We start from the raw sequence: 25,433 nt of genomic DNA on the forward strand, positions 1-25,433 counted from the left end.
TTTGCCATTGTACACATCTATCTGGATCTGACCTGGATTTTTGATACTACTTCTCTTGACTCACTCCACTGGTTTTTGTAGGTAAATTCAGATCCCTGTATAGGGTGAACAGGAGAACACCAGGGAGCCCTTGGGACTTGTTTAGCAGAGTGGCTTGTGCCAAGTCTGTTGATGGTAGCCTTTTTAGTTGGAGGATCCTTCTAAAAAACATGATACCAGTTAATTCTTTGCTGCTGTGGCTTCAGTTGATTAGACTGAAAATGTATTTTATACTTTGCAGGTTGATATCTAATAATTATCCAGAGGCAGAATATTTCATGAAGAACTCAATGCTTCAGTGTATAGTTTCCAATATTCAGATCATTTTTTTTTGTGTGTGTGTGTGTGTGTGTGTGTGTTGATGTCCTATATCAACGAGTTCTCTTTGCATATTTGATGGTATCAACAGGAAGCCTTATGTGGTCAGGTAGTCTCCTTCACAGGAAACAAGCAATTTGCTTTTTAAATCTTGCATGAGATTAGCACATATATTTAAGCTCTGCAAGAAGGGCAAGAAACACTCATCAAGGGAGCTAAGTATTCATATCTGATGAAAGGTATAAAAATGCTTTGACCACTCAGCCGTCATTGGACTCACAGGATCTATTAAACGTATATAGATCAGACTTACTCCTCAAGCTCAAGAATATCATCAACTCATATTTAAAGGCTTGACTACTTTGTTCTCAGAAGTTGACGTTGGACCCTGGTTAAGGTAATACTGCACACTTTACTAACATGGTTATAATACAGAATGATATCATGGAACTAGTTAGTATATGGTTGTGCTTTTGCCATCTGGTTCAGCTTCTAAACAGTTGAGTTGACATATCTGATGATAATAACAGGCAATAGGCATTAATCTGCATTCATAAATTCAGTTGCACAATGTATTTAAAGCATCTATATTTGCCCTAATGAACATGCTATAGCTGCAATATCACACACTGAGCAATGAACTATTCTGATTATCATTTGGGATGCAGGTATTAGAAATAACGTGGCCAAGTGATCTGAGCGACTGGATAAGAAATTGCAGACTTTTGTTATATTATTGGGGGAAAAACACGATTGTTCCATGGCCTACATCATTGTGGGTCACAAGTTTGATTTTGCTTTAGTACCCTGCCTCCACCATGTACTCTGGTCTAAGATATTGTTGTTTCTCCATGTAAATCTTCAAGTCTTTTATTGGATTCAACTGAATTGATAGTCCAAGCGGCCTGGCTTTCTCTCTGAGATAATTCCTTCCATCAACTTTAATTATGCGTTGCATATACAGTACATATATGTATATTTATACTGTATATGGCAGCTTCTAAGGGGTGTGAAGGGGTGATCATTTTTCTATGCCTATCAGTATGTGTAAGCAGCGTCGAACTAAAGCATCTTGGGCCCACCAGAGAAAATCATTCTTGGGGCCCACTATGTAGCTAATTAGAAATAAATAGAGGACCACCAATTGTGCAGTAAAATACACTAATATCAAGGTATAATATAAGGTAGTACATGTATTTATTATGTAGTAGGGGTTGGGGTAGCCCCCTCATAGAATATAATGTAGCTCCCCTCATAGAATAAAATGTAGCCTCCCTCATAGAATATAATGCAGTCCCCCATAGAATATAATATAGCCCCATCATAGGCTATAATGTAGTCCCCCAGACTATAATGTAGCCCCCTCAGAGTATAATGCAACCCCGTCATTGAATATAATGTAGCCCCTCATAGAGTATAATGCAGCCCCCTCATATAGCATAATGTAGTCACCCCACAGAATATAATGTTGTCCCCTCAGAGTATAATGCAGCCCCCGCACAGAATATGGTGTAGTCCACTCAGAGTATAATGCAGCCACCCTCGTATAGTATAATTCAGCCCCCTCATAGGGTATAATACAGCCCCCCTCATAGAATATAATGTAGCCCCCTCATATTGTATAATGCAGCCCCCCTCATAGGGTATAATGCAGCCCCCCTCATAGGGTATAATGCAGCCCTCCCACAAAATATAATGCAGCCCCCCCACAGAATATAATGTACACCCTCATAGAGTATAATGCAGCCCCACATGGAATATCATGTAGCCGCCCCCATAGAACATAATCCAGCCCCATAGTCCTACAATCTCATGGCAACCAGGACTCATTCACTGATATATATATATATATATATATACAGTTAGGTCCATATATATTTGGACAGAGACAACATTTTTCTAATTTTGGTTCTAGACATTACCACAATGAATTTTAAACAAAACAATTCAGATGCAGTAGAAGTTCAGACTTTCAGCTTTCATTTGAGGGTATCCACATTAAAATTGGATGAAGGATTTAGGAGTTTCAGCTCCTTAACATGTGCCACCCTCTCACACTCTCAGGTTGTATATTCTTTTATATATGCTTTATTTTAATCAGCACATTATTTCAGTATGTTATCAATGTGTTTGTCCTGCTGAAATACTCTCCTATATTGTGCTAGTTATTCTTTTTTTAGTAATATTACCTTAGATTGAAGTCAAGGTGATATGCATTACTATGATATGATTCGTATCAAATAGGACATTTTCAATCATGTATTTGGCTTGAGACTTTGAATATCACCCATAATGTACACATTTTCCTTATGCACTTGTATTTGGTACTGTATCCAATGGCACTTTACATATGAAAGGTGTAGGACCTAAATACTTATATAAATCTACCTCTGTGGGGTCTATATCACTTTGATCGTACACTTTTTTCTACTCCCCCTGTTTTGAATCTGTGCAAATCAAGTGTCATGATATTAAGCGACCCAACGGGGGGGGGTCAGTCAGCAGGCGGCGCAACACACACAACGGGATGGAAAAGGGGGAGGAAGGCCCTACCAATAGGGAAATGAAGGAGGGGATACCCCTGTACCCCTGAGCTCAAACCTGAACCTGTTCCAGCACTCCCCTAAGGCTCTACACACCATAGAGCTGCTCCTGCAAGCTGGTCTCATAGAGAAACTCTATCACCAACAGTCAGCTGATGCATCTGGTGACCTTTTAAAGGATGGTGGGAGCTGACCAAGCCACACTGCAGTTGCCATTGCCATTACTCATTGCCAGTGTGGGGGGGGAACTGATATTGAGATATTTGGCAAAAAATTGATAAATCATTTGAGCCACCCTGCCATGCCAAGGCGATATCATGTGGGGCAGTCCTACTCTATGTTTTTTATATTCGCTGTGCCTTTGCCGTGCGCGCTGGGTTATGTTCGCTGTTTTTTCTGTGTTCACTGTAATTGATCTAGACTGCTGTGCACACACAGCAGACCTGCCCCAAGCTCTATTTAATTATGCACCTGTATCTGGACATGTATCACCCTTCATCTGTGTTTGCTGGTCAGGCAGGTGTGGAGGTTAAACCTGAGATGTCTATATCCAGACCTGGTTGGCCTTTATCTGCACTTGCTCTTTCTGGCTCCATGGGAGTGATTCAAAAATGTTTCAGGTACAGATTGCATTCATTATGGTCTTGCTTTTAATGCATTTAGGAGGCCGCAATGGCACAGCGAATATAAAAAACGTAGAGTAGGACTGCCCCACATGAGATTGCCTTGGCGCGGTGGGGTGGCTCAAATAATTGATCAATTTTTTGCCAAATATCTCATTTTGAATACAGCTAGAAATTAATATGTGCATATGCACTTTATGTATTGCATTCTGACCACAAGCAGCACTGGCTTCTCTCCTTTTTTTACTTGATGACTACCTACCTACCTGTGGTTTCCAGTATCATTACCTAGTTGCCTGTGTTTTCCAGTATTGCTACCTACCTGCCAGTATCAACCTGCTTGCGGCTTCCAGGACGTCTTCCTGGCTGTCTGCAGCTTCCAAGGTATTCAGACAACTTTTTTATTTTCCCTGGACGTCTTCCTGGCTGTATGCAGCTTCCATGGTCATTGATTTTCTTTTTACGAAGGAGTCCTGTTTGCTACCTGTCTGTGCCTCTATAATGCCTCCTGTTTTCCTACATTCTTATGTGACTCTGCTATCTGTCTGAGGTCTTCAGTAACTTTGCAACCTATCTGAGGTCTTCAGTAACTCCATAACCTGTCCAGTGTCTTCAGTAGCTCTTTAACCTGTCTGAGGTGTTCTGTAACTTAGCTATCTGTCTGTGCATTACAGGAATTTATCAAACTTCTAGATTGCATTCTACGGGTCTGTGTTCTAAGTGTGTGTAACGGGGGCCAGGGGGATAGTCATGGCTAACGGTGGCAATAATGGCATACCCTGGCTCCCCGGCACAGTAACACATGGTAGTCCACTCACTTGTAAGTCAGAGTCCATTCCAAACTGCCAGGGCTCCTTTTCTTTTAGCACCACACAGAGATAGTTAGAGTCCAAGCTCATTTTCAGCAAAACAACTTTACTCAGCTCATACAGTTTAGTCACAGAAACAGCAAAAGATTCTTCGCAGAATATAACCATTCCGTTCCCTGTACTGTCCCTCGCACCTCCAGGAATATCACATTTCCGTACCGTATCAGCCACTACTGCATCTTCCTGACTGGTTAGACCAACCTGTTTCAGGAGTTCCCCACCTGCTTTCCTCTCCAAAGGTGAAGTTGAAGGATGGCTCTTCCATTCCTTTCCAGGCCATAGGCCTCGGATGTTAAGGGTTGTTCCCATGAAGTTAGCTACTATCATTCCTCTGCTGCCCTGAAATTCCTACACCACCGTGTGACTGTCAGCTCTTATGCCCTGGACCGCTGGGCTCCTCTGCTTAAACAATCCCCTGGACACGACTGTGCTGTCCTTGCTCTCAGCTCACACTAACTAACTCGAGGAAGCTCCACAACTACTCTTCCTTAGTTCCTCCTAACCAGACAAATCCTATTGGTCTAACTAATCCCTATTCTATTCTATTGTGCCCCCCCCCCCCCGGTCTATATTCTACACTGCCTCTATAGCTCCTCAACACACAGACATAGGTACAATGCAATACACAATATATCAACATTACACGACATACAGTTGTGGCCAAAAGTATTGACACCCCTGCAATTCTGTCAGATAATACTCAGTTTCTTCCTGAAAATGATTGCAAGCACAAATTCTTTGTTATTATCTTCATTTAATTTGTCTTAAATGAAAAAACACAAAAAGAATTGTCCTAAAGCCAAATTGGATATAATTCCACACGAAACATAAAAAAGAGGGTGGACAAAAGTATTGGCACTGTTCGAAAAATCATGTGATGCTCCTCTAATTTGTGTAATTAACAGAACCTGTAACTTACCTGTGGCACCTAACAGGTGTTGGCAATAACTAAATCACACTTGCAGCCAGTTGACATGGATTAAAGTTGACTCAACCTCTGTCCTGTGTCCTTGTGTGTACCACATTGAGCATGGAGAAAAGAAAGAAGACCAAAGAACTGTCTGAGGAATTGAGAAACCAAATTGTGAGGAAGCATGAGCAATCTCAAGGCTACAAGTCCATCTCCAAAGACCTGAATGTTCCTGTGTCTACCGTGCGCAGTGTCATCAAGAAGTTTAAAGTCCATGGCACTGTGGCTAACCTCCCAAGATGTGGACGGAAAAGAAAAATTGACAAGAGATTTCAACTCAAAATTGTGCTGATGTTGTATAAAGAACCCTGACTAACATCCAAACAAGTTCAAGCTGCCCTGCAGTCCGAGGGTACAACAGTGTCAACCCGTACTATCCGTCGGCGTCTCAATGAAAAGGGACTGTATGGTAGGAGACCCAGGAAGACCCCACTTCTTACCCCGAGACATAAAAAAGCCAGGCTGGAGTTTGCCAAAACTTACCTGAAAAAGCCTAAAACGTTTTGGAAGAATGTTCTCTGGTCAGAGGAGACAAAAGTAGAGCTTTTTGGGCAAAGGCATCAACATAGAGTTTACAGGAGAAAAAAAGAGGCATTCAAAGAAAAGAACACGGTGCCTACAGTCAAACATGGCGGAGGTTCCCTGATGTTTTGGGGTTGCTTTGCTGTCTCTGGCACTGGACTGCTTGACCGTGTGCATGGCATTATGATGTCTGAAGACTACCAACAAATTTTGCAGCATAATGAAGGGCCCAGTGTGAGAAAGCTGGGTCTCCCTCAGAGGTCATGGGTCTTCCAGCAGGACAATGACCCAAAACACACTTCAAAAAGCACTAGAAAATGGTTTGAGAGAAAGCACTGGAGACTTCTAAGGTGGCCAGCAATGAGTCCAAACCTGAATCCCATAGAACACCTGTGGAGAGATCTAAAAATGGCAGTTTGGAGAAGGTACCCTTCAAATATCAGGGACCTGGAGCAGTTTGCCAAAGAAGAATGGTCTAAAATTCCAGCAGAGCATTGTAAGAAACTCATTGATGGTTATCAGAAGCGGTTGGCTGCAGTTATTTTGGCTAAAGGTTGTGCAACCAAGTATTAGGCTGAGGGTGCCAATACTTTTGTATGGCCCATTTTGGGAGTTTTGTGTGAAATGATCAATGTTTTGCTTTTGCTTCATTCTCTTTTGTGTTTTTTCAATTAAGACAAATTAAATGAAGATAATAATACCAAAGAATTTGTGTTTGCAATCATTTTCAGGAAGAAACTGAGTATTATCTGACAGAATTGCAGGGGTGTCAATACTTTTGGCCACAACTGTATGGGATATACCCGCTTTTACCAGGTACATATGCAAGGAGTGCAGGGCATTAAACTAGCCCCCCGTACCCCTTACATGTGCCCACCCGGACCTTATGTGAGTACCGTATATACTCGAATATAAGCTGAGATTTTCAGCCCATTTTTTTGAGCTGAAAGTCCCCCTCTTGGCTTCTATTCGAGTCATATACACCAGGGGGTCAGAGGGGGGGTGGCGGTGTCAGGTCATACTTACCCGTCCTGGCGCGGTCTCTGCAGACCCTAGCTTCTCCGTGATCTCCCTTCCTTCCTTCAGCGGTCACATGGTACCGCTCATTAAACTCATAAATATGCACATATTCATGAGTTTAATGAGCGGTACCACAAGACCGCTGAAGGCATAAAGGGAGACCGTGGGAGAACGGGGCTGCAGAGACCACCCCAGGATGGGTAAGTATAGCGATATTCACCTGTCCGGGGTCCATCGCTGCTTGCTGCTGTCTGGCACATCATCTGTCAGTGACGTTCAGACAGCAGAGGGCACGGTGATGTGGTTAGTGCGCGCCGCACCCCCTGCAGTCTGAACGTCACTGACAGATGACGTGCCAGACAGCAGCAAGCAGTGATGGACCCCAGACAGGTGAATATCTCAGGTGCCAGCAGTGACACTGGCACCTGGCCCCCAGCGACGGAGAGGTGAGTATGTCATTTTTTTTCATTTCTAAATGCAGCAGCAGCGACAGCACATGGGGGCATAATCTATGGAGCATTTTATGGGGGCAGCATATGGGGGCATACTCTATGGAGCATTTTATGGGGCCAGCATATGGGGGCATAATCTATGGAGCATCTTATGGGGGCAGCATATAGGGGCATAATCTATGGAGCATCTTATGGGGGCAGCATATGGGGGCATAATCTATGGAGCATCTTATAGAGACAGCATATTGGGGCATAATCTATGAAGCATCTTATATGGGCAGCATATTGGGGTATAATCTATGGAGCATCTTATGGGGGCAGCATATAGGGGCATAATCTATGGAACATCTTATGGGGGAAGCATATGGGGGCATAATCTATGGAGCATCTTATGGGGGCAGCAAATGGGGGCATAATCTACGGAGCATGCTATGGGGGCAGCATATGGGGGCATAACCTATGGAGCATCTTATGGGGGCAGCATATGGGGACATAATCTATGGAGCATCTTATAGGGAGAGCATATTGGGGCATAATCTATGGAGCATCTTTTGGGGGCAGCATATAGGGGCATAATCTATGGAGCATCTTATAGGGGCAGCATATGGGGGCATAATCTATGGAGCATCTTATGGGGGCAGTATATGGGGGCATAATCTATAGAGCATCTTATGGGGGCATAATCTATGGAATATCTTATTGGGCCATAACCTTTATGGAGCAGCATATGGGGCAGATTGTTCTATGGAGTATTTTATGGGGGCATTACTAACCTTTGTGCAGCATTTATGGGGTATATTTTGTGTCGAGCACCTTATGGGGCCATCATGAACTTTATGGAGCATTATTTGGGGCTTATGATTCAATATGGATATTCAAAAACATTTAACCTCCTGATGTCTCAATTAATTTAACTTTTATTGGTATCTATTTTTATAATTCACCAGTAGCTGCTGCATTTTCCACCCTAGGCTTATACTCGAGTCAATAAGTTTTCCCAGTTTTTTGTGGCAAAATTAGGGGGGTCGGCTTATACTCGGGTCGGCTTATACTCGAGTATATACGGGTATATTGCTGCTAATATCTTTATGAAGAGCAGGAAGTAGGAGTCTAATATCAGATTTAGTAGCTAGTAAGGATATTTCAAGTGGTTTTTTTAATAATGTATACAGTGATATAAAAATAAATGTATTTTTAAAATATTTTGATAAAACATTTTTACATAAAAATCTGATTTAAACAATAGGTAATTTTATTATGAAACATTCCCTTAAAGCTAATCTTTATTTTATATGCTGCTATAATATATTGACTGGATTATAGCACCCTTGTCCTCAGACAAAGAGTATCCAGTATGTTTTACTTTACTGTATGTGTGTGGCCAGTTTTTCACCACAGTCAGGAACCTTTTCAGACTTGTATAGCAGGAGTATTTACCGTATAAATACTACTTTCAAAACTTCATCTCTGGCAGCATTTCAGCAACAAGCTGGGTGCGCCTCACCTACATCTTGATAAGTACTGATTTCCTCAATATTTTTATGCTCTGTGCTATAAATGCACTTACATAATATTATACATTCAGGATGGTAAGCCAAATAATTTTTCATAAGACTTTCAATGATTCAGAGACCATTTTTAGTGTAATCCAAATGAATAAAGAATATTACTTAAAGAAATTGTAGAACCTCAGTTCCAAAGAAGTTGGGAAGCTGTGTAAAATGTACATAAAACAAGACTACAATGATTTGGAAATCTCTTGTAACACAGATCAGAAAGTGAAAGTTAGACACATTTTCATTTCACTTAACGTCTTCACGACCTTGAACGTATCCATATATTCAGGTCGGTAGGTATTTACCAACCTTGGACATATGCATACATCATATATTTAATGCAGCACCGTGGCCGCAGTCATGGTGATCACATTAAGGTGCCTGCTGATTCTCACAGCGGGGCACCTGGAGACATCAATACAATCCACTGCTTTAGTGGAACAAGTTAATATCACTATGTGCGAATCCAGCAACAGACCATGTCAGTATGATTATATTCATACGTATGTTATTACTATAGCACACTTTATTTGGATACATCTATACATACTTATGCTATGCATTCTTATTAGGATACAGTACCTTCTGCCTTAATCTTGTCAATATTTAATTATTGTAATTATTCATTACACAAGTGAATCAGTTTTATTGTGTACCTAATAGCACAATTTATTTACATTATTTATTTGATCCATGTGTGTATTTGTGCTATAAACACTGTCATCATTTTTACATATATGCAGTGGGAAAAAACGTATTTAGTCAGCCACCAATTGTGCAAGTTATCCCACATAAAAAGATGAGAGAGGCCTGTTATTGACATCATAGGTAGACCACAACTATGAGAGTCAAAATGAGAAAACAAATCCAGAAAATCACCTTGTCTGATTTGGCAATATTTATTTTCCAAATTATGGTGGAAAATAAGTATTTGGTCATTAACAAAAGTTCATCTCAATTAGAGATGAGCGACTTTGCCTTTTTTCGGGTCGAGTCGGGTTTCATGAAACCCGACTTTTTTAAAAGTCAGGTCGAACGAAATTGGCCGACTATATGGAAAAGTTGGGGTCCGACTGAAACACGAAACCCAATGCAAGTCAATGGGGAAGCAAAGTCGGCAGGGAGTGGAGGACAGGAAACACACCTACAGTGCCCTTTTCAATGCCAACAACATCAATTCTTATTACTTAAGCTTTTAAACCTTAATTTACTTTATAATAATAGTTACACATTGAAAACTTGGGGTTATTTGGCTAAAGTTGTGGGGGGGGGTAGGGCGCCAGGTTTTCGTGTGCCCCGGGCCAAAGAGTGTCAGTGCGCCCTTTTAACACATACCACAATTCATAATGCTCCGATACGGCACAGAAATATAGATATAGTACAATGAAAAATGCTTCACTGCTTACATGACATGACTGATATCTATTTTAAATTCTACAATTGCTCAAAAAACAGACAGTATATTACTCCATACAGTATTATGGCCACCACCTAGTGCGCCATACAGAATAATGAGCCCCATATATTTCTCCATACAGAATAATTGGTCCCATATAATGTTCCATACAGTATATGATGAGCTCCACATAATGCTACAGTATATGTTGGTCCCCATGGATGATGCTCCACTGTCTTATGGGCCCAAATAATGCTCCATATATAATGGGCCCCATTTCTAATGCTCCAGTGTATAATGGGCCCCGTAAATGCTGCTTCAGTGTCTAATGTCCCCCATTTGGAATGCTCCAGTATATATTGGTCCCCATGGACGATGCTCCAGTGTGTTAAGGGCCCAAATAATGCTCCATATATAATGGGCACCATTTCTAATTCTCCAGTGTATAATGGGCCCCGCAAATGCTGCTCCAGTGTCTGATGTCCCCCATTTGGAATGCTCCAGTATATGATGGGCCAAATGGATGATGCTCCAGTGTATGATGGGATCCATATATCATTCTCCAGTGTATATTGCTCCCCAAAAAATGCTCCCAACATTTAAAAAAATTAAATACCTCTCCTCGCTGGGCACTGCTCTACTCTGGACTCCTCAGCATTGCCATCTTCAAGCTCTCTGCACTTGTACTGTTTCAGTAGAGGGCATACAGACGTGATGTCATTGTGCTCTCTAACCTGAATGTCACTGTCAGGAAAGGCGGAAGACGTCACGGCGGTGGAGCAGGGAGAGGTAAGTATTGCAAGTGCTGTGGCCCTGAGCAAGCAGGGGGACCCACTCGTGGGCGCCGGTACTGGCACAGGGCCCCTCATAGTACGCCAGTGTGTCTGATGGCGAGTGGGCCCCCCCACCGTCAGAGACACTTTATTGTACTATGAGAGGCCCTGTGCCAGTGCCGTCGCAGAAGGGTGGGGCCACACACCTGTTCAGGGCAACAGCACTTGCCCGGGTGCACCAGGTGGTGACCCCGGTCCTGGGGGGGGCAGCCCATTTAGGGAGGTTTAAAAAATGGCATATGTTGATGTGTAGGCTGGACTTTCAGCAGCTGCAAATGGAGAAATTGGAGAAGAGGAGGACAAAAGCAAGCCTTTTTTTCTGGCAAACTATGTGTTATAAGGGGAAGGTGGGACAAAATCCTTTGAAACCCATGCATGGTTCATTTTAATGAAGGTTAGATCATCAACATTTTGGGTCGACAGATGGGTCCTTTTATCTGTCAAGATTGATCCAGCAGCACTGAAGACTAGTGTTGAGCTTTCCGATACCGCAAGTATCGGGTATCGGCCGATATTTGCCGTATCGGAATTCCGATACCGAGTACCGATACTTTTTTCGTATCGGATACCGGAATCGGAAGTCCAAAATGCAATGAGCCACTTTTGTGGCTCTGATTGGCTGCCGAAATGACGTCATCATGATGCGCTGTCTGTGCGCATCATGATGCGCCGTCAGTTCGGGCCTTCGGGGGGGCTGTGCCGACTGTCCGGGGGTCTGTGCCGGCCTGCCGGTGGTCTGTGCAGGCTCCGGGGGTCTGTGCCGGCCTGCCGGGGGGCTGTGCCGGCCTGCCGGTGGTCTGTGCAGGCTCCGGGGGTCTGTGCCGGCCTGCCGGGGGGGCTGTGCCGGCCTGCCGGTGGTCTGTGCAGGCTCCGGGGGGCTGTGCCGGCCTGCTGGGGGGCTGTGCCGGCCTGCCGGTGGTCTGTGCAGGCTCCGGTGGTCTGTGCCGGCCTGCCGGGGGGCTGTGCCGGCCTGCCGGTGGTCTGTGCAGGCTCCGGGGGGCTGTGCCGGCCTGGCGGTGGTCTGTGCAGGCTCCGGGGGTCTGTGCAGGCATCGTCCGATGGGACTACAAGTCCCATCGGGCGATGCTGCTACCATGACAGTGATTGACACATTAGCCAATGATGGGACAGTAGTAGTCCCATCATCCTGCTAATGTGTTGAATGTAAAAAAAAAATAAAAAAAAAAAAAATTTACATGCTACATACATGCTACATACATACAACATGCATACTACGTATATACTACATGTAACATACATACTACATGCAACATGCATACTACATACATGCAACATACTACATGCATGCTACATACATACTACATGCTACATACATACTACATACATAATACATATATACTACATGCATGCAACATACATACAACATATATACTACATGCATGCAACATGCATACTACATATATACTATATATACTACATGTAACATACATACTACATATACACTCACTGGCCACTTTATTAGGTACACCTGTCCAACTGTGTGTTAAGACTTAATTTCTAATCAGCCAATCACATGGCGGCAACTCAGTGCATTTAGGCATGTAGACATGGTCAAGACAATCTCCTGCAGTTCAAACCGAGCATCAGTATGGGGAAGAAAGGTGATTTGAGTGCCTTTGAACGTGGCATGATTGTTGGTGCCAGAAGGGCTGGTCTGAGAATTTCAGAAACTGCTGATCTACTGGGATTTTCACGCACAACCATCTCTAGGGTTTACAGAGAATGGTCCGAAAAAGAAAAAAAATCCAGTGAGCGGCAGTTCTGTGGCCGGAAATGCCATGTTGATGCCAGAGGTCAGAGGAGAATGGGCAGACTGGTTCGAGCTGATAGAAAGGCAACAGTGACTCAAATTGCCACCCGTTACAACCAAGGTAGGCAGAAGAGCATCTCTGAACGCACAGTGCGTCGAACTTTGAGGCAGATGGGCTACAGCAGCAGAAGACCACACTGGGTACCACTCCTCTCAGCTAAGAACAGGAAACTGAGGCTAAAATTTGCACAAGCTCATCGAAATTGGACAGTAGAAGATTGGAAAAACGTTGCCTGGTCTGATGAGTCTCGATTTCTGCTGCGACATTCGGATGGTAGGGTCAGAATTTGGCGTAAACAACATGAAAGCATGGATCCATCCTGCCTTGTATCAACGGTTCAGGCTGGTGGTGGTGGTGTCATGGTGTGGGTAATTTTTTCTGGGCACTCTTTGGGCCCCTTGGTACCAATTGAGCATCGTTGCAACGCCACAGCCTACCTGAGTATTGTTGCTGACCATGTCCATCCCTTTATGACCACAATGTACCCAACATCTGATGGCTACTTTCAGCAGGATAATGCGCCATGTCATAAAGCTCGAATCATCTCAGATTGGTTTCTTGAACATGACAATGAGTTTACTGTACTCAAATGGCCTCCTCAGTCACCAGATCTCAATCCAATAGAGCATCTTTGGGATGTGGTGGAACGGGAGATTCGCATCAGGGATGTGCAGCCGACAAATCTGCGCCAACTGTGTGATGCCATCATGTCAATATGGTCCAAAATCTCTGAGGAATGCTTCCAGCACCTTGTTGAATCTCTGCCACGAAGAATTGAGGCAGTTCTGAAGGCAAAAGGGGGTCCAACCCCTTACTAGCATGGTGTACCTAATAAAGTGGCCAGTGAGTGTATACTACATGCTATATACTACATACATGCTACATACTACATACATAATACATATATACTACATGCATGCAACATACATACAACATATATACTACATGCATACTACATATATACTATATATACTACATGTAACATACATACTACATATATACTACATGCTACATACATGCAACATACATACTACATACATGCTACATACATACTACATACATAATACATATATACTACATGCATGCAACATATATACTACATGCATGCAACATGCATACTACATATATACTATATATACTACATGTAACATACATACTACATATATACTACATGCTACATACATGCAACATACACACTACATGCTACATACATGCAACATACATACTACATACATGCTACATACATACACACTACATGCTACATACATGCAACATACATACTACATACATGCTACATACTACATACATGCTACATACATACTACATATATACCACATGCATGCAACATGCATACTACATATATACTGCATATATACTACATGCATGCAACATACATATATACTACATACAATACATACATATAGACATACAGTACATATAACATAGAGTACATACTCACCGTCACTTGTCACTTTGATCCCCGAAGCCATTGTCCCCTTGAGGAATAAATATCAAAATAAAAAAAAACAATATACTTACCCCGATCCGCAGAAGTCCACGAGGGTCCCACGTCCATCTTGCGTGGAGAACAGCAGCATCAGCTGATGCTACCGTTCTCTACCAGCTCCAGGAATACAATGACGGAAGGTAGGTATCCTTCCGCACTGTAGTCCTCCACCACTTTAAAAAAAAAAAGTCCCTAGTCTCACTTTATGCCATTGCTGCGTGGGAATTACCAGTCGTGTGAGCGGGACTTGAAAAATCAGTCCACAACATGGTCATGAATCCCCTGTCTCCAACGCCACTTCTGATGTGTGCACCATGAACACCTCTTCCATGTTGCCCCCTATGGCTCGTTGGAGAACCATCACCGCTGCTGTGTGCTGGGAATGCCTAAAACAAACGGTTTACCAGAGTTGCTTGTTTGTTAGCCAATATTAGGTCAAGGTTCTCCTGTGGCATGATGTTTTGGAATTTGCCTTTATAGCGTGGATCCAGGATGCTGGCCAACCAGTAGTCGTCATCGTTCATCATTTTGGCAATGTGGGGGTCCCTTTTTAGGATCTGCAAGGCATAATCTGACATGTGGACCAATGTTCCAGGTGTCAGTGATGCACTGTGAGTTCTGGGTGGAGGAGCACTTTCTGGCAAATCCACATCCCTCCAGTCACGCACAAACCCTGTACCAGACCTTGCCATGCCAACATTTTCTCTTGCCCCACGAGAAGCATCCTCCTCCCCTAAATAATCATCCCCATCATCATCCTCCTCCTCCTCTTCCTCTTCTTCCTCCACCTCGTCCAGGAGAGGTCCCAGAGCAGACAATGACTGACTGTCATCAAGGCTTCCCTCCTCCTCTTCCTCATCCTCCTCGGCTGCAGACGCCTGCTGCTTAATGTGCATCAAAGTATGCATGAGCAGACGTATAAGTGGTATGCTCATGCTTATGATGGCGTCGTCTGCACTTACCAGCCATGTGTGTTCCTCAAAACACTGAAGGACTTTACAGAGGCCTTTCAGCTTCGACCACTGCACACCCGACATCTCCATGTCTGCCCTCAAACTGCCTGCCTGTGTATCCTCCCTCAAATCCATTACAGCCTGCCTCTGTTCACACAGCCTCTCAACCATGTGCATGGTGGAGTTCCATCTTGTAGCAACGTCTATGATTAGGCAGTGCTTGGGAAGGTGGAGTGATCACTGCAGCTTCTACATATGATTGGAGTGTACGGGCGAACAACGGATGTGCGAGCACTGTCTTCACACCTTATGGAGCAGGGCTGTTAACTCTGGATAATAAATTAGGAAGCACTGCACCACCAAGTTCAGGGTGTGAGCCAGGCAAGGTATGTGTGTGAGTTTTGCAAGGGCTATGGCTGCCACAAAATTATGGCCGTTATCACTGACTACCTTGCCTGGCTCAAGATGTAGACTGCCCAGCCATGACTCAGTTTGTCGATGCAAGTAGTCGGCCAGCACCTCCAGCAGACACCCAGCACCTTGGGTGTCTGCTGTCACCCAAAGACATCATTTTTAAAACAGCCTGCTGCCACTTACCACTAGCTGTTCGATAGTGGGACACCTCGTGGGCAACACTGATAGATGTGGAAGGAGTGCTCATGCGACTGCACTCTGTCACCGAGCTTTCGCTTCTGGAGGAGGAGGAGGGTCGAACGCCTACAGCCAACTGTTTCCTATACCATGGGCTAGGCAGCACTGTTCCACCGCCGCTGTCCCCTGTGGAGCCTGCATCCACCACATTAACCCAGTGCGCAGTGATGGACACGTAATGGCCCTGGCCATGTCTACTGACCCATGCATCTGTTGTGAGGTGCACCTTTCCACTCACTGATTGTTTTAGTGCATGGACAATGCGGTCTTTCATATGCCGATGGAGGGCAGGGATGGCTTTTCGAGAAAAGAAGTGCCGACTGGGTAGGTCATAGCGTGGGACAGCATAGGCCATGAGCTCTCGGAAAGCTTCGCTTTCAACCAAACGGAAAGGCACCATCTCTAATGAGATCAGTTTGGCAATGTAGGCGTTCAATGCCAGTGTACGCGGATGAGAGGATGAGTACTTTCTTGTCCTACTGAGAGTGTATGGTAGGGTGAGCTGGACTTGAGAGCTGCATATGGGGGAACTAGCGTTGGACATGACGGACTGAGAAGGGGTTGGTGATGGTGAGGGTGTTGATGGCCTAGATTCAGTGTTTCCTCGCAAAAATATTGTGATTCCCTGACTGCTTTAGCCTAGCGACGACACCTCAACATTTCTTGATGGTGGTGTGCTTAGCAGTGGCCTTACAGTGGGGGAAGCGATGGAGCGTTGCCGGCTAACATCAGTCGGAGCAGGTGCACATGTGCTACCTGAGCTTTTGTAGTCCGTCCATGCTTGCAACTGTATGTTGGTTAAATGTCTAAGCATGCAACTGGTATTCAAATCTCATAGATTTTTCCCTCTGCTAAAGGTCCTTTGGCACTTCTTACAGATAACCTTTGCATCATCAGCAGGATTTTGTTCCAAAAAGTGCCACACTGCACTCTTCCTACTATGGTACAAATTTTCAGGGTTTGCACACTATGCTAATTTGACCATCTTGCCAAGCTGTCCTGCCACTCTTTTAGTTTTATCACCAAGATTATTGACAGCTACGGGCCTGCCGGATAACCGCTGCTGTGATGATGATGCCTGCTGCGGATCCTTCTCCTGTTCTGACCTATTGTCACCGGCACCCTCTTCCCCCAATGGATGCCAATCCGGGTCAACAACTGGGTCATCCATGACCTCGTCTTCAATGTCATCTGCACCTTCCTCTGTACCTTCCTCTGTGTCACCATGTAAGGTGGTATAGTATGCGGGAAGGAGAACCTGAGTTTCATCAGGGTCTGATTCGGCCTCAGTTGACAGTGAGGGCAATGTAGTGCTGTGGGTGAATGTACCAGCAGAATCATCTAGCAGTGGCTGTGCATCAGTGCCCTCCATGTCAGATTCATCTTGGACTGGGGAATTCAGGATTTGACTTGATAACCCAGGAATGGTATGTGAAAAGAGCTCCATGGAGTAATCAGAAGTGTGTGCTGCGGCATCCTTCACTTTTGGTGTGGGTGAAGGACACGAAGAAAGGTGTTGATCCTGACCAGAAGCCTGCACTTACGACTCTATTCTTGCAGTTTTTGTAACTTCAGAAGAGGAGGCAATAGAGTTGGAGGCTGTTTCGGCAATGTAAGCCAAAACCTGATCCTGATGCTCTGGCTTTAAAAGCGGTTTACCTACTCCCAGAAAAGGGAACCTTAAAGGCCTTCTTGTGCCAGGCGATGACGCAGGCTCAACACCTCCTGCCTTAGCTGCTATTGTGCTTTTGACAGAACCAGCCGATGCACCACCACCATCATCAGTACCAGCTGCGCCCCCCCGCCCACGTCCGCGGCCTCTTCCACCATACTTCCTCATGTTTGAGAAAATGTACCAAAAATACCAGCAGAGAAATGGTACTGTATGAGGAGCGTACAGCTGTGTAAGGTGTACGTAAAAAGTGAAATCTCCATATATATTTTGTGAGTCACAGATGCTCACACAGTATGTATTTCACCGTAATCCAACAAGCAGATATACTGTACTGTATCAGAAGTGTATACGTTGTTGGTGAAACTGTCAATCTCCGTATATGTATTTATGGAGTGTCACACACACATGCTGACTCTGTATAGATGTGACCGTAATAAGAACAGCAGATATACAATACTGTTTGAGAATCGGACAGCTCAATACGGTGTATGGAGAAATGGAAATGTCCGTATATGTATTTAAGGAGTCTCACAGACACACGCTGTGCAGATGTGACTGTAATAAGAACAGCAGATACACAATACTGTTGTGAGCTCTCTTGATCCGACTTTTGAGGCAAGGCTCCCTCTGGTGGATACTGCTGGTAGTGGTGCTGGTCAACATGATGTTAACCCAACAGCTTCAGAAGATAATTGGAGGAGTGGTGGTAGTGACTGGGACTACATAAGCGAGCAGAATTCTCTCAGTGACTGCCGGTGATACTCCTTTCTTTGCTTACTGAGGATTTCTGTCTGCTGCCTGATCCTACATTTTTTCAGCTAAGTGTCATTTGCTAAACCCTTTGCAGCTGTTTTTGCCTTGCTGTCAGGGGTCAGCTTTCTCCCCCGAGGGCTGCTGGCTCCTGCCCTGTATTTTTGTATCTTGTGATTGTTGGCTCAGTTCTCTGCTGTATTAGCCTGTTGCTAGCTGCCAGTTCACACCTGAGTGCTGATACAGTGGGGGCGAGGTTGTTCAAATCACAGCATTTTTGTACTTCAGTCGTGTTGGAATTATTAGGGTTTTTGCGTGATTGCAGACAGTGCCTTTTCTGTCCTGTCCTATCTAGTCAGTGTGGGCACCATCATTTGCTCAGTCTATTTTCTGTCTGTGTTTGTGCTTCATCTTGTCTCACCGACAATATATGTTTGGGGGCTGTCTATTCCTTTGGGGATCTGCTCCGGGGCAGTTTAGATTTCACCTTTCTGTCTTTAGGCTTAGTTAGTCCTCCGGCTGTGACGAGGCGTCTAGGGCAATGTAGGAACGCTCCACGGCTACTGCTAGTTGTGTTGTTAAGATCAGGGGTCTGCAATCCGCTGAACGACCAGCTTCTCTGGTGTTCTGGTGGCATAGCCTATTGTGCTCTCCTCCTCGGAGACCCATTCATAACACAATACTGTTTGAGAATCGGACAGCTCAATATGGTGTATGGAGAAATAGAAATGTCCGTATATGTATTCATTGGAGTGTCACACACACATGCTGACTCTGTGTAGATGTGACAGTAATAAGAACACCAGACATACAATACTGTTTGAGAATCGGACAGCTCAATATGGTGTATGGAGAAATAGAAATGTCCACATATATACATACGGAATGTCACACACACACACGCTGACTCTGTGTAGATGTGACTGTAATAAGAACAGCAGATATCCGATATTGTTTGAGAATCGGACAGCTCAATACGGTGTATGGAGAAATGGAAATGTCCGTATATGTATTTACAGAATGTCACACAAAAGCAGTCTGCATAGCAGTGTGCACACAGCAATGCAGCTATCAGGGAGCCTTATAAGGCAGCCTAATAACCACAAGAGCTGCGGCACACAAAAGTGTGAAAAAACGAACGCTTGGTAACTGTGCAGAGAAAAAGAATAAAAGTATTTTTGCTTTTAAAAAAGCACTTTGCACAGCAGTGTGCAAACAGCAATGCAGCTATCAGGGAGCCTTAAAAGGCAGTCTAGTCATCAACAGAGCTGCTACACACAAATATAGCCTCCCCTGTCACTGCACACTATACTGTTGTGTTGTACAGTGAAAATCGCTATCAGCAGAAGCACTTTTTTTTCCTGCCTAAACCCTCTCCCTATTGAGAATGAGCAGCAGCAACCTCTCCCTATGCTAAGATCAGCAGAAGTAAGATGGCGGTCGGCAGTCATGGCATTTTATATCCACAGTGACACCACACAAAGCCAGCCAATCACTTGAATGCCCTTCTCTAAGATGGTGGGGGCCGCTGCCTATGTAATCGCATTGCCCACAGTGTGCGTCCTTGCTGATTGGCTGAGAAAAGGCGCTGGAAGCGTTGTGGGAAACGCGACTTTGGCGCTCAAGTCGGCGACCTCATGGCCGACCTCACGCTATGGTCGGGTTTCGATCGGTGAAACCCGACTTTAGCCAAAGTTGGCGAATTCTGAATTTGTCTGACCCATTTTGCTCAACTCTAATCTCAATATTTTGTTATATTTCCTTTGTTGGCAATCAAAGAGGTCAAACGTTTTCTGTAAGTCTTCACAAGATTGGCACACACTATTGGTGGTATGTTGGCCCATTCCTCCATGCAGATCTCCTCTAGATCATAGATGTCTTGGGCCTGTCGCTGGGCAACACGGACTTTCAAATCCCTCCAAAGGTTTTCTATGGAGTTGAGATCTGGAGACTGGTTAGGCCACTCCAGGACCTTCATATGCATCTTTCAAAGCCACTCTTTTGTGGCCCAGGTGGTGTGCTTGGGATCATTATCATGCTGAAAAACCTATCCACGTTTCATCTTCAATGCCTTTGCTGATGGAAGGAGGTTTGCACTCAAAATCTCACAATACATGGCCCCATTCATTCTTTCATGTACATGGATCAGTTGTCCTTTTCCCTTGCAGAAAAACAGCCCCAAAGCATGATGTTGCCACCCCATGCTTCACAGTAGGTATGGTGTTCTTTGGATGCAACTCAGCATTCTGTCTCCTCCAAACACGACGAGTTTTGTTTCTACTAAATAGTTCTACTTTGGTTTCATCAGGCCACATGACATTCTCCCAATACTCTTCTGCAGGGTCGGACTGGGGTGCCTAGGGGCCCACTCTACAGCTTCCATAAAAAAATTTTTATATAATACAAGGACAGGGATATTAAACATATTTGTATTATATCTCATTAGGAAAATAAATTTCTGGCAGCAGAAAATGATGAGTGCGGATGTTCGTGAGCACTTGGCTTTCTCTACACCAGGCCCCTGATTACAGCTTCTTTTTTTTTGTTTATCTGAATTAGCAGCAGGGGCAGAGAAAGTCAGGAACCCATGAATATTCAGGACTCGTCATTATGTGCTGGAGCTTCCAATACAAGATTTTGGTACAACAGAGTGACCCAGCTTGGGATCTGTTACTAGTTTGATACCCTTAGTTAGGACACCATGAAATCAGATTCCCTGTAACAGAATTCTTGGATACCACCTTTATGGTAATTTCAGACTAGCGAGTCCATTGCGGGATGTGGACCCGCTCGGGAGGAGGATCGTGCTGACATTATACTGATATATAATACTGGGTACATTATACACAATGTTATGAGTCAGAATGAAATCCTTCAAGTGTATTTGACACCTCTTTAAAGGCTCTCTGTCAGTGCAGAATGGCTGTTCAAACCAAGCACTCCTCAATAGCCCTCCATATATTAAAACACAGTCAGCCCTCCATATAATATAGTACACGCCTCCATATATTAAAATACACTGCTCAGTCCTCCATGTAGTATAATACACTCCTCATAGTGCTCCATATTGTATAATACACTGCCAATCATCCATGTAGTACAATTCACTTCCCATAGTATAATGAACCCCATAGTTCTTCATACAGTATAATGTATTCCCCATAGTCCTCGATACAGTATAATGCAGCCCACATATAGTATAATGCAGCCACTCCACAGAGCATAATGCAGCCCCACCATGCAATATAATGTAACCCCCACAGAATATAATGCATCCCCCCTCTTATAGTATAATGCAGCCACCCCTTAGAGCATGATTCAGCCACGCCACAGAAAATAATGTAACCCCCCATAGAATATAATGCAGCCCCCTCATATAGTATAATGCAGCCCCTCCATAGAATATATGGCAGCCTCCTCAGAGTATAATGCAGCCCCCCATAGAACATAATGCAGTCCCTTATATAGTATAATGTAGCCCCTCCATAGAATACAATGTAGCCCTCCTCATATAGCATAATGCAGCCCCAATAGAATAAAATGTAGCCCCCCCATAGAATATAATGCAGCCCCCATTAGAATACAATGTAGCCTCCTCATATAGTATAATGTAGCGCCCTTATAGAGTATGATGCAATCACCCCCCATGGAATATAATAACTATAATACAGCCCCCCCATAGAATATAATGTAGCCTCAAATAGAATATAATACAGCCCACCTCCCCATAGCATATAATGTAGCCCCCCAAATTATATAGCACAGCATCCCCCATAGGATATAATGTATAATGTACCCCCTATGGTATATAACACAACCACATAGTATATAGCACAGCCACAAAGTATATAACACAGCCCACATGGTATATAACACAGCCACACAAGGTATATAACACAGCCCCACATGGTATATAGCACAGCCCCACATGGTATACAGCACAGCACCAAATGGTATACAGCACTGCCCCATGGTATACAGCACAGCCCAAAACTCTGTCATACAGCACCAAATGGTATACAGCACAGCCCCATGGTATACAGCACCAAATGGTATACAGCACTGCCCCATGGTTTACAGCACAGCCCCATGGTATACAGCACCAAATCATATACAGCACTGCCCCATGGTATACAGAACAGCCCCATGGTATGCAGCACAGCTCCATGATATACAACACTAAATGGTATACAGCACTGCCCCATGTTGTATAGCACAGCCCCATGGTATACAGCCCAACATGGTATACAGCACAGCCCCATGGTATACCACACAGCCTGAAACTCTCACATACAGCACAAAATGGTATACAGCACTGCCCCATGGTATACAGCACAGCCCCATGGTATACAGCCCCACATGGTATACAGCACAGCCCCATGGTATACAGCACCAAATGGCATACAGCACTGCCCCATGGTATACAGCACAGCCCCATGGTATACATCCCCACATGGTATACAGCACAGCACCCTGGTATACAGCACCAAACGGTATACAGCAATGCCCCATGGTATACATCCCCACATGGTATACAGCACAGTCCCATGGTATATAGCCCCACATGGTATACAGCACAGCCCCATGGTATACCACACAGCCCCGTGGTATACAGCCCCACTTGGTACACAGCACAGCCCCATGGTATACAGTACTGCCCCATGGTACACAGCCCCACATGGTATACAGCACAGCCCCATGGTATACAGCACCAAATGGTATACAGCACTGCCCCATGGTATACAGCACAGACCCATGGTATACATCCCCACATGGTATACAGCACAGCACCATGGTATACAGCACCAAACGGTATACAGCACTGCCCCATGGTATACATCTCCACATGGTATACAGCACAGCCCCATGGTATACCACACAGCCTGAAACTCTCACATACAGCACAAAATGGTACACAGCACTGCCCCATGGTATACAGCACAGCCCCATGGTATACAGCCCCACATGGTATACAGCACAGCCCCATGGTATACAGCACCAAATTGCATACAGCACTGCCCCATGGTATACAGCACAGCCCCATGGTATACATCCCCACATGGTATACAGCACAGCACCATGGTATACAGCACCAAACGGTATACAGCACTGCCCCGTGGTATACATCCCCACATGGTATACAGCACAGTCCCATGGTATATAGCCCCACATGGTATACAGCACAGCCCCATGGTATACCACACAGCCCCGTGGTATACAGCCCCACATGGTACACAGCACAGCCCCATGGTATACAGTACTGCCCCATGGTACACAGCCCCACATGGTATACAGCACAGCCCCATGGTATACAGCACCAAATGGTATACAGCACTGCCCCATGGTATACAGCACAGACCCATGGTATACATCCCCACATGGTATACAGCACAGCACCATGGTATACAGCACCAAACGGTATACAGCACTGCCCCATGGTATACATCTCCACATGGTATACAGCACAGTCCCATGGTATATAGCCCCACATGGTATACAGCACAGCCCCATAGAATACCACACAGCCCCGTGGTATACAGCCCCACATGGTACACATCACAGCCCCATGGTATACAGTACTGTCCCATGGTATACAGCCCCACATGGTATACAGCACAGCCCCAAGGTATACCTCACAGCCCCATGGTATACAGCCCCACATGGTACACAGCACAGCCCCATGGTATACCACACAGCCCCGTGGTATACAGCCCCACATGATACACAGCACAGCCCCATGGTATACAGCACTGCCCCATGGTATACAGCCGCACATGGTATACAGCACAGCCCCATGGTATACAGCACTGCCCCATGGTATACAGCCCCACATGGTATGCAGCACAGCCCCATGGTATACAGCCCCATGGTATACCCCACAGCCCCCCCAAGAATGGCCCCACAGTCACTGTTACATTAAAAAAAAGACTTCTCACTAGAGATGAGCGACTTTGCACTGTTTTGGGTCGAGTCGGGTTTCACGAAACCCGACTTTCGCAAAAGTCGGGTTGAACGAAATCGGCCGATTATCGTGAAAAGTCGAAGGCCGACTGAAACATGAAACCCTATGTAAGTCAATGGGGAAGAAAAGTTGGCAGTGAGTGGAGGACAGGAAACACACCTAGAGTGCCCATTTCAATGCCAAAAACATCAATTCTTATTCATTAAGCTTGTCAACCTTAATTTACTTTATAATAATATTTAGGCATTGAAAACTGGGGGTTATTTCGCTAAAGTTGTGGGGGGGTAGTGCTGGCTCCAGATTTTCGTGGGCCCAGGGCCAAAGAGTGTCACTGGGCTCCTTTAACACATGACACAATTCATGATCCTTTGATACGGCAGAGAAATAGCGGTACAGTACAATGAAAAATACTTCAATTCTTACATCACATGACTGATATCCATTTTAAATTCTCCAATAGCTCCAAAAACAGACAGTATATTCCTCCATACAGTATTATGGCCACCACATAGTGCGCCATACAGAGTAATGAGGCCGATATATTTCTCCATACAGAATCATTGGTCCCATATAATGTTCGATACAGTATATGATGAGCTCCACATAATGCTACAGTATATGTTGTTCACCATGGATGAAGCTCCAGTGTCTTATGGGCCCAAATAATGCTCCATACATAATGGGCCCCATTTCTAATGCTCCAGTGTATAATGGGCCCTGTAAATGCTGCTCCAGTGACTGATGTCCACCTTTGGAATGCTCCAGTGTATGGTGGGCCCCAGATATCATTCTCCAGAGTATCGTGCTCCCTAAAAATTGCTCCCAACCTTTAAAACAATTAAATAAGTCTCCTCACTAGGGAATCCCTGTACTGTGGACTCCTCGTCATCCCCATCTTCCACCTCTCTGCGCTCGGACTGTTTAGGCAGAGGGCGTACAGACGTGAAGTCATCGCGCTCTTT

At 44.7% G+C, this 25,433-nt stretch overlaps 1 protein-coding gene across 1 annotated transcript in view; it reads left to right on the forward strand.

Moving 5' to 3' along the window:
- Positions 1 to 535: 535 nt before the first annotated feature.
- The window catches only part of LOC141072555 (tyrosine-protein kinase JAK3-like), a 635,207-nt gene continuing 610,309 nt past the window's right edge, over positions 536 to 25,433 (forward strand). Inside the window, exon 1 of the mRNA XM_073559823.1 lies at positions 536 to 754. The gene's annotated coding sequence lies outside the window, so the exon portion shown is untranslated. The remainder of the gene's footprint in view (positions 755 to 25,433) is intronic.

Source organism: Dendrobates tinctorius, unplaced genomic scaffold, assembly GCF_039654945.1.
Source record: "Dendrobates tinctorius isolate UK_male_01 unplaced genomic scaffold, ASM3965494v1 ptg000276l, whole genome shotgun sequence".
Lineage (NCBI taxonomy): Eukaryota > Metazoa > Chordata > Amphibia > Anura > Dendrobatidae > Dendrobates > Dendrobates tinctorius.